Raw genomic sequence first — 19,179 nt, 5'->3', positions numbered from 1 at the left:
TGTATGGGAATTGTAGGAACATTTAAGTTAAACCATATGGAATTGCTGTTTTAGTCTAATATTGGCAAATTCAAATGGTTCAAACTACAATACTGAGTTGGAATGTTGTACAAAGTTGAGTGGCAGGGACCAATGTAGGGAATACAGTTTGAATCTGAATAAACAGTCTTCACTTCTAGGAAGCCACTGAATAATTCTCATAAGAAATCATGGATGTGACAGGTGTGTGGAAAACAAGTATTATTACTAAAGAGCTGGAGGTGCAAATGTTTTCCAAAATTCTGTGCATAATGGATTTCCATTTTAGGGGAAATGACGGTGGGACTTTTTCTTTCCTTAGCTGTTTGGGGGCTTTAAACTTTATCTTAAAACCCCTGGAAGTATCCTGTCAGAATAAGTGAAAGGCAGATGAAATATTAGGAAGTTCGCTCATGTTATTAGATGTAGTAAAGTTTTAACAAAACAAGCATTTACTGTATTTCTCATAGCTGTAAGCAAAGCATTAGAATTCATCAGGGTAACTCATATCTTTTCTCTGAAAGGAGGGGGCTTAAAAACGGAGAGAAAGCCTCCTTGCCTCTGTTCTTTGGGAAATAGCATGAACTTGAGCTCAGTAGAGCAAAACGTTTCATTGCAGCTATAGGTGTTTGCAAACGTGGGCCAATGGAGGGCATGTGTTTATATGCAGTGGAACGGCATGAATAAGAAATTCCCAGCGTCATCCTCGATCCTGCCAGCTTAACCATGGAGCTTCTATAGCCAGCCCCAGAGTTTAGAATGAGAGATGCAACATCCACATTATCTTCATTCAGACCCCAAAGAATCCCCAAGTCTCCCAGCACATCAGTAGATGAATTTACATTTTATCAAAACACTGTTGCATGAAGACATATATCCACAAAAACCCAGTGACATGTTTATAGACATTTTAGTCATAATTGCTAAAAACTGGTGACAACCTACACATCCAACATCAAATGAATGGATAAACAATGGTACACCAAACAATAGCAATAGCATTCAGTGGAAAGAAAAAAAACTACAGATACACATAACAACGTGTACGTCAAATGCATTATGCTAAGTTGAAGACGCCACACTCAACTACATTCCGTATGATACCATTGAGATGACGACATTCTGGAAAAGTCAAAATGACAGGCACAGAGAACATCAGCTGCTGCCAGGAACTGGGGTTTGGGGAAGGGGATGGATTACCAGGGGCACTGGCTAACTTTTGGGGGTGGTGGAAAGGTTCTATGTCTGGATTGTGGTGGTGGTTACACAGTCATTTGCATTTGTCGAAATTCACAGAACCATACACCTTAAAGGTGAATTTACTAAATAAATATAAATTGTATCTCAAAAACCAGAATTTTTAAAATGCCTCTGTGCTTTGTGTGCTTCAAAAAAACCACTGATGTGAACTGCAAAACAATGGCCCAGTTTGTGGAAAACCTTTTTGTTGTGACTGCAACGGCCGGCATGTAAGGGGAAATTATTTTTTGATACCGTGTTAGTTCACTCAGGCTGCCATAACAAAATACCACAGATTGGGTGGCTTCCGCAATAGTAGTTTATTTTCTCCCAGTTCTGGAGGCTGCATTTCTAGATCAAGGTGCCAGCCTCTTCAGTTCCTGGTGATGGCCCTCTTCCTGGCTTACAGACAGCCGCCTGTCACTGTGCCCACACAGGGGCCTTCCTCAGGAGTGTTGAGAGCACAAGCTCCAGTGCGCACACTGGTACCTCTTCTTACAAGGACACTAAACCGATAGGATCAAGGCCCCTCCCTTATGACCTCATTTCACCTTAGTTACTTATAATTACTAACCTTACTTACTTATTGGTCCCCATCGCCAAATAAAGCCACACTGGAGGCTAAGGCTCCATCATAGGAATTTTGAGTCTATCACAAATACTCAGCCATAACACATCCCCAGCGGGCAGGACACGCCAGTGCCCTCAAGGCCGCAGTACCCGTCGGGGTTCTTGCTCAGGTACTGCTGGTGGTAATTCTCGGCGTAGTAGAAAGGCTGTCCCTCCCGGATGTCCGTGGTGATCGGCTGTGGCCGTGCTCCACAGGACAGGACCTGTGGAGAGAGAGACTTCATCAGGACCTGATCCTGGAAGGGAAGGTCCCAGGAGGTGGGGACAGGGACAGGGCTGTGAGGGAGGCTGACGCAGGTGGCTCGGGGTGTGCAGTGGGTCCTGCGGCTCGGGCTCTGCCACTTCCCAGCTGGCTCACCTGGGCAAGCTCTTACCTCCCTCCCTGTGCCTCAGGCGACTGGCATTTGAATCAGCTTCTCTGACCCTGTAATTTACGCTCTACCTGTTACATCACCGCTGTCCCCCGTGTGTGTTGGGAGCCCTGGTTTGGCCTTCCTTGTGGGTCCATGTGAAACCGGCCCAGGGCTTTCCCAGGGGAAACAGCAGGCACCTGGGAAGAATGGGGGTCCCTGAGAGCGCTCAGTCCCGGCTGCAGTGGGACGAGAGGAAGGGGCATGGGCAGGATGGGGCAGGGAAGGCTTCAGCACTGTCCAGTGCCGTCCCCTCTGCCACCCGCTCAGAGACAGGCCCCCTGCCATCTCACAGGCAGGACAGAGGGTCCCCCACTCACTCGCTGTGGTCCTAGGGAATAGGGACTCTGCCAGGATGCCCTGGGGAGTAGGCTGTCATGTGAGGTCTGGGCTCTGGCACTCCAGGTCAGGGGAGGATGTGGCCTGAGGGCCTCCTCCTCACTGTCTGTGACCTAGTTGAAGGCCGGGTGGCATCTGCTGCCAGGGAAAGAAACAGACACGTAAACACAAGTTGGGGGAGGAGAACGGAGCTATTTGGGGCAGGAAACGGATTAAGAAATAGACATCGTTCCCCATGGATCTTAGCCCGTTTCCTTTCCCTTTTCGATTTCAGCTGTGCCCTCATTCTTCCCTGTTCCAGGCTGCTTGCAGTATTTGAGCACAAGCCTACAGAGAGTCGTGCCCAGTTTCACTGATTCCACTTTGGACAGGGGGGCAAGGTGGGGTCCGGGATGTGTTTCCATAAGGAAACTGCCTGTTTGCTGACAGCCCGCTGGTCTCTTGGAGATGAAGTCTTCACATTTGTCAATAGGGGTGGGCCTAGTCTTTCTGTTCAGCATTCTTCCACTGCCTGGACTTCTGCTGACTTTCTGACTTTCTAACTGGCCCTCTGAGGCAGAGTCAAAGAGACCAAATGGCTCTGGAAACACAGACCCTGGATATTTAGCATGATGACCCTGAGTGTATCAATTATGGAGGGTCCCAGCCAGGAAATAGAATTCCACTGAGAAAGTTCAAATGGAGGTACTTTTTTCATGAAGGGACTAAGAGTTGTGGGCATCTTAAAGGGACCCAACAGGGGCCGGCCCGGTGGCTCAGGCAGTTAGAGCTCCATGCTCCTAACTCCGAAGGCTGCCAGTTCGATTCCCACATGGGCCAGTGGGCTCTCAACCACAGGGTTGCCAGTTCAATTCCTCGAGTCCCGCAAGGGATGGTGGGCTCCGCCCCCTGCAACTAATATTAAACACGGCACCTTGAGCTGAGCTGCCTCCGGGATGGCTCAGTTGGTTGGAGCACGTCCTCTCAACCACAAGGTTGCTGGTTCGACTCCCACAAGGGATGGTGGGCTGTGCCCCCTGCAATTGCAACTGGACCTGGAGCTGAGCTGCGCCCTCCACAACTAAGACTGAAAAGGACAACAACTTGAAGCTGAATGGCACCCTCCACAACTAAGATTGAAAGGACAACAACTCTACTTGGAAAAAAGTCCTGGAAGTACACACTGTTCCTCAATAAAAAAAGTCCTATTCCCCTTCCCCAATAAAAAAATAAATAATAAAAAAAGAAGTGTTTATTAAAAAAAAAGAAAAAGTAAAAGGGACCCAACAAAGGAGGAGTTCCAGAGATGAGCAAAAAGAAGAGAGAAAGGATGGTTACTGGAATCCAGTGAGAGTGACACATGTGGAGGAGGGGCACTGAGCAGGAATAGCGTCAAGGAGGGTCCCTGTGCCCGGCAGCAAAATGGCTCAACAGGAAGGGACAGGGAGGAAATACCCCAAACCCTCTCACTTCCTGCCTGTACCCTCTATCAGTACCTCCCATTGCCAAGGGCAAGCCAAGTAACATTTAGGATCCCAGGTGACTCGGTTCCTAGGAGCCAGTATACCAGGACCCAGGGAAGGACAGCTAATGCATCTGCAGTGGGAAAATGGGGACAAATAGAAAATAACTGTGCCGAATCATCTAGAGCTCTCTCCCAGGGGACAGAATAGAAAGCTATGAGCCATTGTTATTTTAGGGCTGATAAAGTTATCAAGCTACCCATTAAGCCTTATCGTGTATAATACACTGTGCTCAGGACTTTGCAAGTGTTATCTTATTTAATCCTCATAGCAACTATCTGAGGAAATTACTCTTCTTGTTTTCCCCACTGAGTAGATCAATATGCCAGATATTGTGTCTTGATATTTAGCACTATCTCTGCCTTTCTAAACTCTCTTAAGAATTGTAGAAGTTGAAAGCTTGGAGTCACATTTCTCAGAATCCCAGCAGCCTTCCAATTCAGATCCTCAACCAAGTTTTAGGAGACAGAGGTCAGGGAGAAACCGTTCCTTTCCTGTACTCGCGGTGTGCAGGTCAATGCAGATCTCAGCAGGCGACAATTGTGAGGTTTTGCCATTCACTTGGGGTATCCTCCTTTATATCGTCAGTCTAATGCTAAAGAGAATAATAACATCATGAACAGTGAGTTCCTATGATTGCTGAAGTTTACCAAGCTCCTGAAAGCAAGTAACTCTTTTTCTTGACCTTTGCCCTCTAGCCCTTTTAATGGTTCTGTAAGCATCTGTTTCTATGTACTCAGTCCGCATCCTTGAGATGTAGAGGGTTTTCTGTTTTCTTGATAGAAACCTGACTGATACAGCATTTGGTACTGAAACTGGTTCCAGGAAATACAATCACAAAGATGAGAATCTAAGATTTGTTGTTAGGCCTAGTTTGATTTGAAGGCAGTGATGACCTCATCACTAGTGGAAAATGGGATTCTGGGGGTCCATAGTATGCAATGTCAAAACAGTTTCTCAAGTTCTTACCTGTCATTCCTGGAATCAGTTACCTATTAAAAGAGACCAAGTGGCTTTTGCAATAGAATGTTCTGGTAGAAGAGATAAGTACAAGGGTTGCTGGTACTGAATGCCATGGAAAGCTTACAGAAAACAAACAAACCCAACAATCTTGGGGTTTACATTTTCACCTCAAAGGCATAATCGAAGAGCTAGAGAAACTTCTACAGTTATCCTAAAAGAATCTCTTATCAATTGTGTCAAAAATCAGACCCAGAGCTGTTCCTGCAGGTAGAAAAATTCCAACATAACTTGATTTCACAGCCTCTTTAGATGCTTACATGACAGACGATTAATTGGGGAAAAAGGTGCCCAAGATAATTGCAATGTAATAGTTAAGTGGGTTAAGATGAATCATACTGTGCCTTAAAAACTCAAATCCTGCTGAGCTTCCCTTCCTATCAGAAGCAGCCCCTCCACCCTTGTCTGGGGAGGCTAGTCTCTTCTTAATGAAGACTTTGCAATGACTTACCTGAAATAAGTGCTTTCCCAGGGGCTACTGATTCTCTCCTCAACCCACACCCACCACCTCTCATGGCAGTCAGAACCATAAGTAAAGTCATTCCAATAACCTCATAATGGACCAGTTCAACTCTGACCCAGGAGAAGATAGTATGTGCATTAAAGGAAATGTCACATTCTGCTAATGTATATTTGTAGAAACTCAAGGATTGTGTGTGAGAAGGGATTCCAAGGGAGTTAGATGAGGAATAAAGTAAAATGTGATTGGGCCAAATTGATCGATCTAGGTGCACTTAAGAGAAATTCTGGATTCGGTGGTTTAGCTAGAGCAGCTGTAAGTGGCTCTGTTTGTTTAGCTGACAGACTAAAACCTTGGACAAAAAAATTGCCTACATTAATTTTTGTATAATATAAAAGAAAAAAATCAGTCTTGGATAGAAATGTTGGAATAGATTTATTGTGACCTGCCCACCCATCCTCTAACTCTATCCCTTACGTGAGTCCTGAGGACAATGTGTTAAATTGGGCTTTGAAAAATAGTTTCAAGGGGGGGCATCAGTATCCTTGAAAAACTGTTGTGGCCGTCATCTGTAAGCTAAGGATGATGTGACACATAACCTATCTGGTGGGGGGTTGATTGCATTTGACCCTGTCTTTCGTGGAGTAGGCAGCAGTTTTTCATCATGGTAATAATAGTCATCTATTCTATGTATGAATGTGCCTGCCTTGCCCACAGTGCTTTTGCCTACTTATAACGAAGTGCCTAGTTATTCATCATGTTGATTTTCCATTTGGCACTATTGGTGACCAACTGGTTATAATGCAACAGAAATGAGGCACTGAGCTGATGCCCATGAGATTCACTGATATCATCATGCACCCCACCACCCAAAAGCAGTACACCTGGTAAAACAGTGTAATGGTCTGCTGAAGGTTGTGGCACTTAGCTTGTCGAGATCTAACTACTTGTGAGGTTGGATGCTCTTTTACAATGTACGCCATGTATTGAGAACCAGTACACTATATATGGTGCTGATTCTCCTATGGCCAGAAAACGTGGCTTTGTAAATCAAGGGATAGAAATGAGACTGGTTCTCTTTACTAGTCGCTACTGATCAACTCAAAAAAATGTTTGGTTTCTTAGCATCACAACTTTGAACTCTGAAGGTTTAGAGGTCTTAGTTCCCAAGGGAGGAATGCTTCTCCCAGGGGACACAGTGGCTTTATTGACCTGAGAATTGAGACTGCTGCCTGGCCATTTGGGGCTCATCAGGCCATGGGACCAAAGAGCAAAGAAGGTTCGTGAGCTGACTGAGAAGATTGACCCTGGTTATCAAGAGAATAGAGTTTTGCAGCACGCAACAGAGACAAGAAGGAATGTGTCCAGAATCCATGAAATCCTCTGGGGATGCTCTTAGCATTCCATTATTCAAAGGGAGAAATTAATGGAAAATTATAGCAACCCAATACAGACAAAAACCACCGAGAACTCAGAAATGAAAGTTTGGGTCACCACACCAGGGAAAGAACCACAATCAGCTGAGCTTCATTCAAGTTGAAAGAAGGAATTTACAAATACAGTAGCACCTCTTTTTTCTAACATCTCCGTTGACGAACATTTCGGTTTACAAACTCTGTAAACCCGGAAGTAAATGCTTCAGTTTTTGGACACGCCTCGGAAGTCGAACATGTCATGTGGCTTCTGCTGAGTGCAAGATCCTGAGGCCTAGCTGTCGGCTGTTTTCCAACATTTCAGAACTTGAATGTTCTTCCAAAATGGATTACCTTCGAAAACCAAGGTACCACTGTACCAACTAAGGCTTCAGGACGAATTGCAGACTTGAGAACTATAGTAGCCGCCCAAATTTTCATGTTTGCTTTGTTAGGTATTTGCATACACCAATTTTCCTTTACTCCCTTCTTTTCCCATGTCATGTTGGTGGTCAAATTTATTATTTAGTCTTTAGGATACAAGATTGTGGTGGTCATGGAGGTGTACTGCTCAGATCTGCTTTGAGAGAACCTGCTGCAGGGAGCATAAGTGACGACAGTCTTCAGCAATTGCTCTTTTGGATCCATAATGGCAGACAGACCACAACCACACTTCTCTTTGGCTGCACCCAACCAATGACTGAGAGTGCCAGGGGATCTTAGAGCCAGTTTGTTACAGCCCAACGTGGCTTTGCTGAAGAACTCCTATCAACCTGATCGAGCCTTTCTCAGATCTGTACTGGGGTCTGAAGACACCCTGCCTCCTGCTATTCCTTCCACCCTTCATTTTTTCCAGGCATTTCCCCCCAACAAATTTCTTTCACGTATAATTCTGTCTTAGCCTCTGCTTCTCAGAGGACCCAAACTGACACAAAAATATGAAGGAGGGATTATGATTGAACTGGAAAAAAATGATTACCCTCCAGGGATAGATATTGTGACTTGTGAGGCTTTGGGCTCCCCACTATGGGAAGAGGGTCAAATGGTTTTTTTGTTTTAGCAGACAGAAAATCAGTTAGTATATAAAAGACTTTAACAATTTGATCGACCAACTTGATCTAACTTACATTTATTAAACACTCCATCCAGTGACAATACAATACACACCCTTCCCCCCAAGTGTCCCAGAACATTTATCAAGATAGGCTATATTCTGGGCATAAAATAAGTATCAATAAATTTGAAATGATTCAAGATATACCAATTATGTGCTATGACCACAGTAGAATTAAATTAGAAATCAATAACATAATGATATCTGGAAAAATCCCTCAGTATTTAGAAACAAAATTGCATACTTCTACATAATCCATAGGTCAAAGGAAAAAAGCAAAAGGGAAAATAGAATGCAATTTGAACTGAATGAAAATGAAAACACAACATAGCAGAATTTGGGAAATGATGTTGAAACAGTATTTAGGGGAAATTTATAGTACTAAATCTCTACATTAGAAAATAACCAAGGTCTCAAACCTGTGAACTCAACTTCCAACTTATGAAATTAGAAAAAGAGCAAGTGAAACTCAAAGTAAGTAAAAAATAGGAAATGATGACTACAGGATGAAAAGTCAATGAAATAGAAAACAGAAAAATAATAGAGAAAATTCATAAATCAAAAGCTGGTTCTCTGAGATCAATAAAATTGATGTACCTGTATAGACAGACTGATCAGAAGAACAAAAAAAGACAGATGGCACAAATTACCAATATCAGGAATGAGAAAAGTAATTCACTACAGATGACACATATGTTAAAAGAACAATAAAGGTTATACAGATATTTAAAGAATAACATTATGAAAACATGAAATTTGGGAGGAAGGAAGATGAATAGGAGCACAGGCAATTCTTAAAGCAGTGAAACTATTCTGTATGACATTGGAATGGTGGGCACATCATCATACATCTGTTAAAACCCATAGACTATGAAACACAAAGAATGAACCCTAATGGTAACTATAGACTTTCATTAATAACAGTATATCAATACTGATTCATTAATTGTGATAAATGTACCCCACTACTGCAACATGTTAAAAATAAGAGAAATTGGGAGGGGGTGGGGGTACACAGGAACTGTCTGAACTTTCTACTACATTTTTCTGTAAACCTGTAATGGCTCCATAAAAGGTCTATTAATTTTTTAAATGTAATAGTAAAAAAAACTAAAATTAAGAAAAATAAACCTTTGTGATTTTAGGTTAGGCAAAGATTTCTTAGTTACCACACCAAAAGCATGATCATAAAAGAAAACATTGATAAACTGGACTTCACCAAAATGAAAAACTTTTGTGCTTCAAAAGTCACAAGGAAACCTTTGGGTTAATAGGTACATTCACACTCTAGATTGTGGTGATCATTTCATGGCCATATACACATGACGAAACCTACCTAATTCTATATTTAAATGTATACAATTTATTGTACACATAGAGCTGTTTAAAAATTAAATTTAAAAAATTTAAATGATCCAGAGGCTTCTTAATTCTGGGCTTCACTCCTAGAACTCCTAATTCTGTGAGCCTGAAATAAGGTCTAGGAATATGCATTTTTAACAGGTATCCAGGTAATTCTAATGCACATTTGAAACACTGTTCTAAGACATGAGCAGCAGGACTTACAGTAGCCCAGGTGTGAAGCAAACCCAGAGGACTGGCCAGGGAGAGCAGAATAGCCTGGAAGGTCTAGAAAGAGAGCAAGGAAGCCCATCTGAGTGGCATGAGAGAAAAGAACCCACAAGAGTATCTGTAGAATAGAGGGCATTAGGAAGAATGGTGTTTCAGAGGCGCAGGAGAATTTCAATTTCCTTTTACCATTTAATGTTTGATGTGTGTTATATTTTATTAAGCTCCAAAGAGGGCAGACCTGTATTTCACATTCTTCCCAGCAGTTCCAAGTGATGGCAACATATCAGTGTGACGGTTAATTTTATCTGTCAACATGGCTAGGTTATGGTACCCAGTTGTTTGGTCAAATACCAGTTAGATATTGCTATGATTTTTTTAGATGTGATTAACATCAAAGTTAGTTGAGTAAAGCAGATTACTTTCTAAATGTGGGTGGGCCTCATCCAATCAGTTGAAGGTTTAAGAGAAAAGACTATGTCCCCCGAAGAAGGAATTCTTCCTCCAGACTGTCCTCAGACTCCAGACTGCAACATCACTTCTTCCATGGTTCTCCAGTCTGCTGGCCTGCCTTGCAGATTTCAGACTTACCAGCCCCCACAACTGCATTTATTTCTTAAAATAAAACTCCAATCTCTCCTTTCCTTCTCCTTCTCCTCCTCCTCCTCCCTTTCTCTCTCTCTCTCTCTCCACAACACACACACACACACACACACACACACACACACACACACACACACACACAACGGTTCTGTTTCTCTGGAGAACCCGAATATAGACAGTAAAACAATACCATCTCATAAAACTAATCATTAGGAGACCCTGTGAAAAGATACATCACTTTGGATGTGACATACGCATCTGAAAATATGAACCACCTATATCATCTGCATCCCCATATCTTTATAGTGCTCTATACACATTCAGCGTTCACAGGTATCTGAATGAATTAATGTTTTTCTCTTTGGAGACTCATGTGGGGATGCATGTGGTTGATTTTTTCCTTTACATCTTCTAATTCTGATCATACCTGTGCCAGGTAGGCATAACCAAGACAAGACCCAGAAAAGATTGTGCTTCTAGCCCCTGACTGCACTTTCTAGCACTGACCTTTAAACATTGTCTCACAATTTTATAAAAACAAATTCTTATCCTTTGTATTCAATATGGTCACGTAAGTTATTCTGTTTCCTCTCAGTGATGAGGCTGCTTGCTTGGCCCTCATTCAGTTATCCACATATATGGTGAGGGCAGATATTTCTGCTTCCTCCAATCCACTTTATTATCCTAACTTTTATTTGGATACATTAAGGGAAGGGAAAGAAAGGTGTGGTCTCTAAGACCCAAGACATGATCTCCCCATTTTCAATCAAACAGGACAAGAAACCCCTGATCTTCACATTGCCATAGATTTTCTTTCCTGAATGGCCCAGGAGATTAAAGAATTTGTACCTCAGATGGGAAGCTCCCTGTATTTGGGTCTTTGTTAAGCACTAAGCTGATGGAATAGTCATTGGCTAGGTAATATTGTATTTTATGAGAGGAATAAAAGGAGATATTAAGCAAAACAGAGTGTTAGAGTGATGGAAGACCTTAAGTTTCATCTGATCAAATCTCTTTGTTCGTGGATAAAGATACCGAAGTCTAGAAACATGAAGTGATTTCTCAAGGTTGGTTTTCCAAAGCTGTCAAGAGCTTTCCTTGACCTCTTCATCAGAGGTCATTGTTTCTTCCTCTGGGCTCCTCCAGGCATGGCCTATACCTCTTTTTAGCACTGTGTTTGATCTTCCTTTATTAGACTGTGAGATTTGGGAGAATTATGTCTACATCCAACTTCCAGGGTCTGGTGTAGAGGCTGACCCATAGTAGATGCTCCATAGATGTTTTGTAAGGATGGGCGAGAAGAAAGGAAATGGAGAGGAAGAAAGTGTGGGTCCAAAGCCTAGTGATTTGATTTATCAGCGGTAAACATAATGCTGAGCAGCATTCCATATCCCAAGCCTAGCAATAAGGAGTACTGAGGAGCATGAGGCAGGGAGCTTCTCCGGGCTCCTGAGATGGTGTAGGCTTTCCCCTCCTTTTCTGTCTCCTCCTGGATCCATGGAATATATCAAGCAACAGACAGAAACATACCAGGCTTCCCCCTGAAGCCAGATTTTATGCCCCAACTGAAGACACCTACTTGGAAGAGCCTCTGGGATCCATGGATAATACAGACCATTGGTGCCCCACTGTCTCCCTGAGAATGAGAGAAGGAAGAAGGAAGAGTCTGCAAGCAATCAGCAGTACCTGTAGCAAGAGGGCAGGGTGAGAGGGTCCTAGTGGCATAAGCTAGAGGCCTCCCCCTGAGCTCTTTCCTGAAACCTAGAAAATGGTGGGTCATGTAGAAGTCTGGGCTGAGGCAGGGGCTGAATACCTGGCAGTTGCCTTTGGTGCCCGATTCCTTCCAGGTACAAAGCATGTTCCTGGAGAGCTGGTCAACCCTCTTCCTGTGTCCTCTGCAGCTAACCAGCACCACTCTCGGCTTCTGCAGGTACATGTTTCAGCCCTCATAGTGCTCTGGCCACGTCAGGCAGCTAGTGTGACAATGAGCACTGACTGCATCAACCACCGAGAGTAACAGGCCCACAGATGATCAAGATGGAAGCGCTGGAAGTATGCAGACCAGCAGCAACTCACAGACTCACAAGAGATGGAGGCCTTAGAGGTGACTGACTAATGCCCCACTCAGTCTCCTCTCCAGTATCCCCAATCCGTGGCTCCTTCATCTCTGCTTATATGTATCCTCACTTCTTCTGGAAGCAGCCTACTAAACCTCTAGCCCCAGCCCTAGCTCCTGCCAGGAGAACCTGAAATGAGCTTTCTCTGTGCCCCCACCATCTCTCCATAGCCATGCTTTGTCTCTGTGCAGAGGTTCAGAGCAGCCCAACTTTTCAATCACTGTCATCCAGGGTCTCTGCCAGGCTAACGAAGAATGAGGAAGATGAAACATCTATAAGTGCCATCTTGAAGCAGCCACAATCCTTGAGTTGCCCCTGGCCTTCTCCCCATCACCCTCCTATTCTCCCAGCGGTCCTTCCTGTCTGGCCAGCCTGGTGCCCTGGGAAGGGAGCGGTCACTGATGACCAAGCATGGTTGGGGAGTCTCTGGCTCAGAGTTGCCTCAGGATGGTGGTCTATGTGGGCTACATCAGAGGATAAACAGATGGGGAGATATGCATTGTAAAACAGCCCATAAAGGAAGAACCCAAACTGGCTTGCTACAATGCTTCTGGGATACAAAAAAATTATCATCACTCTCATGTTTTGAGATTCTTCTATGTTCCAGGCTTATATTAGGGACCTTACATGTATAATTTCACTTAATTGAATCCACACCACTTATTTGAGGGAGATATTACTGTCATTCTACAGATGAGAAAAGGTAAAGGTGAGGAAGGTGGAAGAGCTAGCTTAAGATCACAAAGCTAGAGTAGTGAGGCCAAAATTCAGGCCGAGTCTTCCAAAGCATCAGGCTGGCCAGCCCAGGAAAACCCAAATGTGGGCTTTCTGTGGATGCTGAAGGGAAGGCCTCTATCATACTCATCATCAGCTGTCACCCACTCTGTCATCCAACACTGGTGCCAGATACCCTCCTTCTTCTGCAGGCAGACAGGCATTTTGAAGTTAGTGAGTTGTGCTGGTGATCCAAGCAGAAGCAAGGCAAGGTCACTGTCAAGGTCAGTCGGTTTATAATCTTTGTGAATAATTATCTTCTGCACTTGCTTTCTTTCCACATGGACATTGCTGAATGTTCTGGTTCCCATGACAACAGTGACATTTCCCAATGCCATTTCTAATCTAAACAATGAATATCATAACTCCAAACTATATTAATAGTTACAGGACACTTTGCATTAGTAGACTGGTAGACACATTTGTAAATGGTAGTGTTTACAACTGAATGCTGAGAAGTCCGAAACAGTGGGTGTGCAGGGGCCTACAGCGTGGCTGGAGATCCAAGTGTCAGGAGGCAGGGGCCCAAACTCAGGCAAATCCCTGAGCTACTGAACCATCAGCCCAGGGACACATCCCTGACCCAAAAGAAATGGAAGTATTCCATCCAAAAGAATAGAATGTGAGCTCCTTGATGACAAAGAACTTAAACGTCTTGTCGACCGCTCTATTGCCAGCACTTAGAACAGCACATAGTAGGTGTTCAGTGAGAATGTGTACAAGGAAAGAACAGTGTACTGGCTATACAGATGGCAGGCAGGACAAGAGAAGCTTTGTACTGATTTTCCAATATTGGAAGCATAGCTGCCACTAGCGGCCAGCCTTTGGATCTGATTAACTTCAGACGACTAGGTATAGAACAGAGACTTTTTGGTGCAAAGCCAATGGGAAAAAGTTGGGTGTAGAACCCATGGCTCCACAAGCCTTGTGCGCTAACCCATTAACCTTCCCAGCCCAGACCGAAATGTTGAGGAGACCCGATGTAAATTAAGAAAATGCCTCAGAAACTAACAGGGTTCTTGGGAAGCAGTGTGTAGCCATCAGAACCCACCTCAGAGATATAATTGAGCCTCCACAGTGGTGTTTCTGTGAGATCTGGATACTCACTTGCCATGGGAACTCACCTTCCTGGACTTCAAACAGTTCATGAATTTGTAACGATGAAGAGTTTGAAAAGGCCGGTCTGTAGCCACATTGATTTTGTCTGAAAAAGAACAGAAGGAGCCATTTATTTGTACGTACGGAGCATGAGAAATCCTTCTTCTCCTGTACTCCAAGCACCTTCCCAGCTAAGACCTGTGCTGGAGCTGAGTAAAGAGAGCAGGCACGGAAGGGACAAGTCTCTGAAAACACCAGCAAAACACACCCCCTTTAGTGTCTGTCCCTCACATTCAAAAAGAGCCCTGAGACCTGGAGAAGTCAGGACAGGGATCCATCAGAAGCTGTACAGGGGTTGGGGTGGCACTGGAGACCAAAGACATGCAGGGTCCATTTGGGAAACAGAAACCATGCGGCATTTGAACAAGGAAAGTTTCACATCAAGAAGTACAAACTATAACAGCGGAATAACTACAAAGGGTCAAGAGGACTCCAGGAATGCCAGAGGGTTGGGGGAGGGGAGAAGGATCTTGTCAGGGGAGCCCCTCCCCAAGATTGGAGTTCAGAACTCACTGAAGAAGGTGTGTTCGCAGCCCAAGGGAAGGCAGGAGTTTGCTTGTCCCCTTGCAGAGCTAGTCCTCATTGCTCCCTACGCAGGAAAGACTTCTCTGGAGAACAGCGAGGCTGAGGCTGGAACTCCCCTCCTGGGTGCAGTTAGACTGAGGGCTGGTGAGCAGGTGCACGGAGGGAGCTTAGGTGTTGAGAGCTTTCTCATCATCAGCCAGGGCGCACCAGGCCTGGGGTGTCCATACCAGTGTGGGACAGCGGCAGCGAGGAGGTGTAGGGGGTTCAAGGAATTTGGGGGAATGAGCAAAGGAAAAGATATGACCACGAGGTGGCAGTAGCGCACACAAGCTTTATTTGAGAGATGCTTTGGCAGGTCTGCATGCAGGAGAAGCCCTTTACAGCATGAGACCATTCAGAGAGGGTAAGACGCGGGAACCACCATCCAGAAGGGGAGGAGGAGAAACAGAGGGCACAGAAGGGGCTTAACATCTAGGTAATGTCTCTCAGCGGCGGTCTCTGGGTCAGCGAGCTCCAAAGGGCAGTAGAAGTAGGGGGTCTTTGTAGCCACAGGTTTTATGTTATCTAACCAATATCTTTATGTTATAGCTAACCAATGTTGGGTGCAGTTTCATGGAGTATCCAAAGCGGGCAGGCTCTAAACGGCTAAAAATTGCTCCGTTGGGCTATGTTGAAAACAATTAGATGTGTAAAAAAGTTTGGCATCGGTGGGCTTGAGCTAATGGGTATCAGCTTGCTGTGAAGAAATAAACAATCTAGGGACCACTAAACACAGGCCATCTTTTGGCCATTTACATAACAGGAGGTCACTGAACAGGGGACAGGTGTCGAGTTCATAGGGGGAGCCATAGCTGGAGCACAGCGCCACTGGATATGCCCCCTGCCCCTGGCAGTCATGCCTTAGGAGCAAGGAGAAGCAAACAAAAGCCTGCCAGACAGAATCAGAAAGAAGAGGCTCTTCCCTCTACAGTATCTCTCTAGCACCTACTACTGAGGATGCTATTGTTTTCCAGCTTTATTGATATACAATTGACATATAATGTTGTGTACCCTTAAAATGTGCAATGTGTTGATTTGATACACTTACATATTGCAATACAATTACAATAGTATTAGCTGACACCTCTATCACATCCATTATTACTATTTCTTTTTTGTAGTGAAAACATTTAAAATCTATTTTCTTAGCAACTTAAAGTATAATTAACTGTGATCACCATGCTGTACATTAGATCTCCAAAACTTGCTCGTCTATTACTGGAAGTTTGGACCATTTGACCAACATCTCCCCATCCCCCCCTACCAGCCCCTGGTCTCTGTTTTTATGAGTTTGGCTTTTATAGATTCCACATATAAGTGAGATCATACAGTATCCATCTCTCTCTGTCTGACTTATTTCACTTAACATAATGCCTTCAAGGTCCATTCATGTTGCTGCAAATAACAGGATTTCCCTTCCTTCTCTTGGCTGAGTAATTCATTATATACCAGGGGTGCCAAAAAAATGTATACAAGTGGACACTTTGGTCACCGTTGCTCAAGCAGTAGTAGTTCATTGTAAACACAAATGTCTGGACGCTGATGGTAACCACTCTGAGCACCTCTTGTAATTGCAGAAGTCAAACGTGACTTGTATTCATCTTTTGTTATTGGTATATATTGGGTATTACAATTGTAATAGTTTGTTCCTTTCTTAAAATGTGTATACATTTTTTTGGCACCGTGTGTGTGTGTGTGTGTGTGTGTGTGTGTGTGTGTGTGTGTGTGTATCTTCTTTATCCATTTATCCATTGATTGGACACTTAGGTTATTTCCATATCTTGGCTATTGTGAATAATACTGCAGTAAATGTGGGAATACAGAGCTCTTCAAGATCCTGTTTTTACTTCCTCTGATTTTCAACCCAGAGGTGGGATTGTTGGGTCATATATTAGTTCTATTTTTAATTTTTGGAAAGATCTCCACGCTTTCTCCATGTCCTCTCCAGCGATTGTTATCTCATGTCTTGATAATAGCCATTCTAACAGGTTTGAGGTTCTCTCTCATTGTGGTTTTGATTTCCTTGATAATTAGTGGTATCAAGTACCTTTTCATGTGCCTGTTAGTCATTTATGTGTCTTCTTTGGAAAAATGTTGTTTAGTTATTCTGTTCATTTTTTTAATCGGATTGTTTGGAGCTTTTGATTTCAAATTGTAGGAGTTTTTTAGTATATTTTGTATATTAATCCCTTTTTCAATATATAGTTTGCAAAATTTTTCTCCCATTCTGTAGGTTGCCTTTTTATTTTGTTGTTTCTTTTGCCGTGCAAAAACTTTTAAGTTTGATATACTCTCATTTGTTGAAAACCAAAAGGTTTTCTGTTTTTGTTCCTTTTTATATATAAAAAAATTTCGCTGCCAAGACTAATGTTGAGCTTCTTCTCTATGTTTTCTTTTAGGAGTTTTATGGGATTGGTGTTATGTTTAAGTCCTTGATCCATTTTGAGTTAATTTTTGTGGTGTAACATAGAGGTCCAATTTCATTGTTCTATATGTGTTTATCCAGTTTCCCAACACAATTTGTCGAAGAGACTATCCTTTCCCCATTGGGTGCTCTTGGAGCCCTTGTCGAATATTAATTGACCATATAAGCAGGGGTTTAACCCTAGGATCTCTATTCTGTTCCAGGTGTCTATTTTTGTGCCAGTATCATATTGCTTTTATTACTGAAGCTTTGTAGTATAGTTTGAAACCAGACATGGGATGTCTTCCCATTTGTTTGTGTCTTCTTCGATTTCCTTCAGCAAAGTCTTACAGTTATCATATAGATCTTCCACTTCCTTGGTTAAATTTATCCCTAAGTGTTTTACTGTTGTTGATGCTATTGTAAATGGGATTGTTTTCTTCATTTCTTTCTCAGATGTTTCATCCTTAATGTATAGAAATGCAACTGATTTTTGTTGATTTGTATTGTGAAACTTTACTGAAATCATTGAGAAGTTCAAACAGTTTTTTTAGTTGAGTCTTTGGGATTTTCTATATACGGAATCATATTATCTGCATATACCGTGTTTCCCCGAAAATAAGACCTAGCCAGACAATCAGCTCTAATGCATCTTTTGGAGCAAAAATTAATATAAGACCTGGTATTTATTATATTATATTATATTATATTATATTATATTATATTATATTATATTATATTATATTAAAATAAGACCGGGTCTTATATTAATTTTTGCTCCAAAAGACATATTAGAGCTGATTGTCTGGCTAGGTCTTATTTTCGGGGAAACACAGTAGTGAGACTTTTACTTCTTCCTTCCTGGTTTGGATGTATTTTATTTTTTTGTCTTGCTCTGGCTTGGACTCTAGTAGTATATTGACTATGAGTAAGGAGGGTGGGCATCTGTGTCTTGTTCCTGATCTTAGCACTCACATTATGCTATAGGTCTGGTTGTGTTTATAATCTTGGGATGAAAAGGCCCTTCTAATGCATCAAATACAAGGCAAGGACCATAAGTAAAAATATTTCTGAATTTTACATAAATTTTAAATTGCTGTTTTATCCAAAATAGAGTTGGAAGAGCATTAAAAAATTAGGAAACAAGAGTTTGCAGCACATAATAGAGACAGAGGGCTAATGTCATTAAAATAAAATTTAAATGAGGTTCTGCAAATCAATTTACAACATCCACTCAAATAGGAAACATGGGAAAATGTATGAACTAGTAATTTTCATAAAAGTAGAAAATGTTATGAATAAGGCTGGGAGTGGGGGTAGAGTGAGCTTGTGCCCAGATACATTTCAGAAATATTGGATTAAATAACATTAAACCATTTGCATTACTATGAGATTTCTCAGAACCTTTACAATGTGAATATCCACTATGACTTTACAGAAAAAGTATCAAATGGAGCACCTCCAAATCTTGTCCATAGAGCTTTTTGCTGTGCAGTTTCTAACAGGACAGTCTCTATAGAACATACGTGGGGGGAATTCAGCATTAATTCATTTGCTCCTACAATAGTTCTATAACTTTACCCTCTTTATGAGGTTACATAATTTAATGCAGGTGGCCTAAATTGAATAAGGCCCTTATTCCACCACAACAGCTCCTAACAGCTTCTCCCAGAGTGTTAGGCCCAGAAAGATCCTTGATGCGTTTACACAGAGGGGAGTAGAGACTGGAGAAACAAAGGCAGTAGCTAAGTTGTTACTCCAAGTCCCCTGTATTTCCAGAACTTTGGGTCCAGACCCTGGGGATCTTTTTAAATGGCATATTCACTGAGCCCAATGCATCTACTTT

The sequence above is a fragment of the Rhinolophus sinicus genome, chromosome 15, assembly GCF_057876585.1.
Source record: "Rhinolophus sinicus isolate RSI-liver-muscle chromosome 15, RSI-T2T, whole genome shotgun sequence".
Classification (NCBI taxonomy): Eukaryota; Metazoa; Chordata; class Mammalia; order Chiroptera; family Rhinolophidae; genus Rhinolophus; species Rhinolophus sinicus.
Note: the sequence above shows the minus strand (reverse complement) of the source record.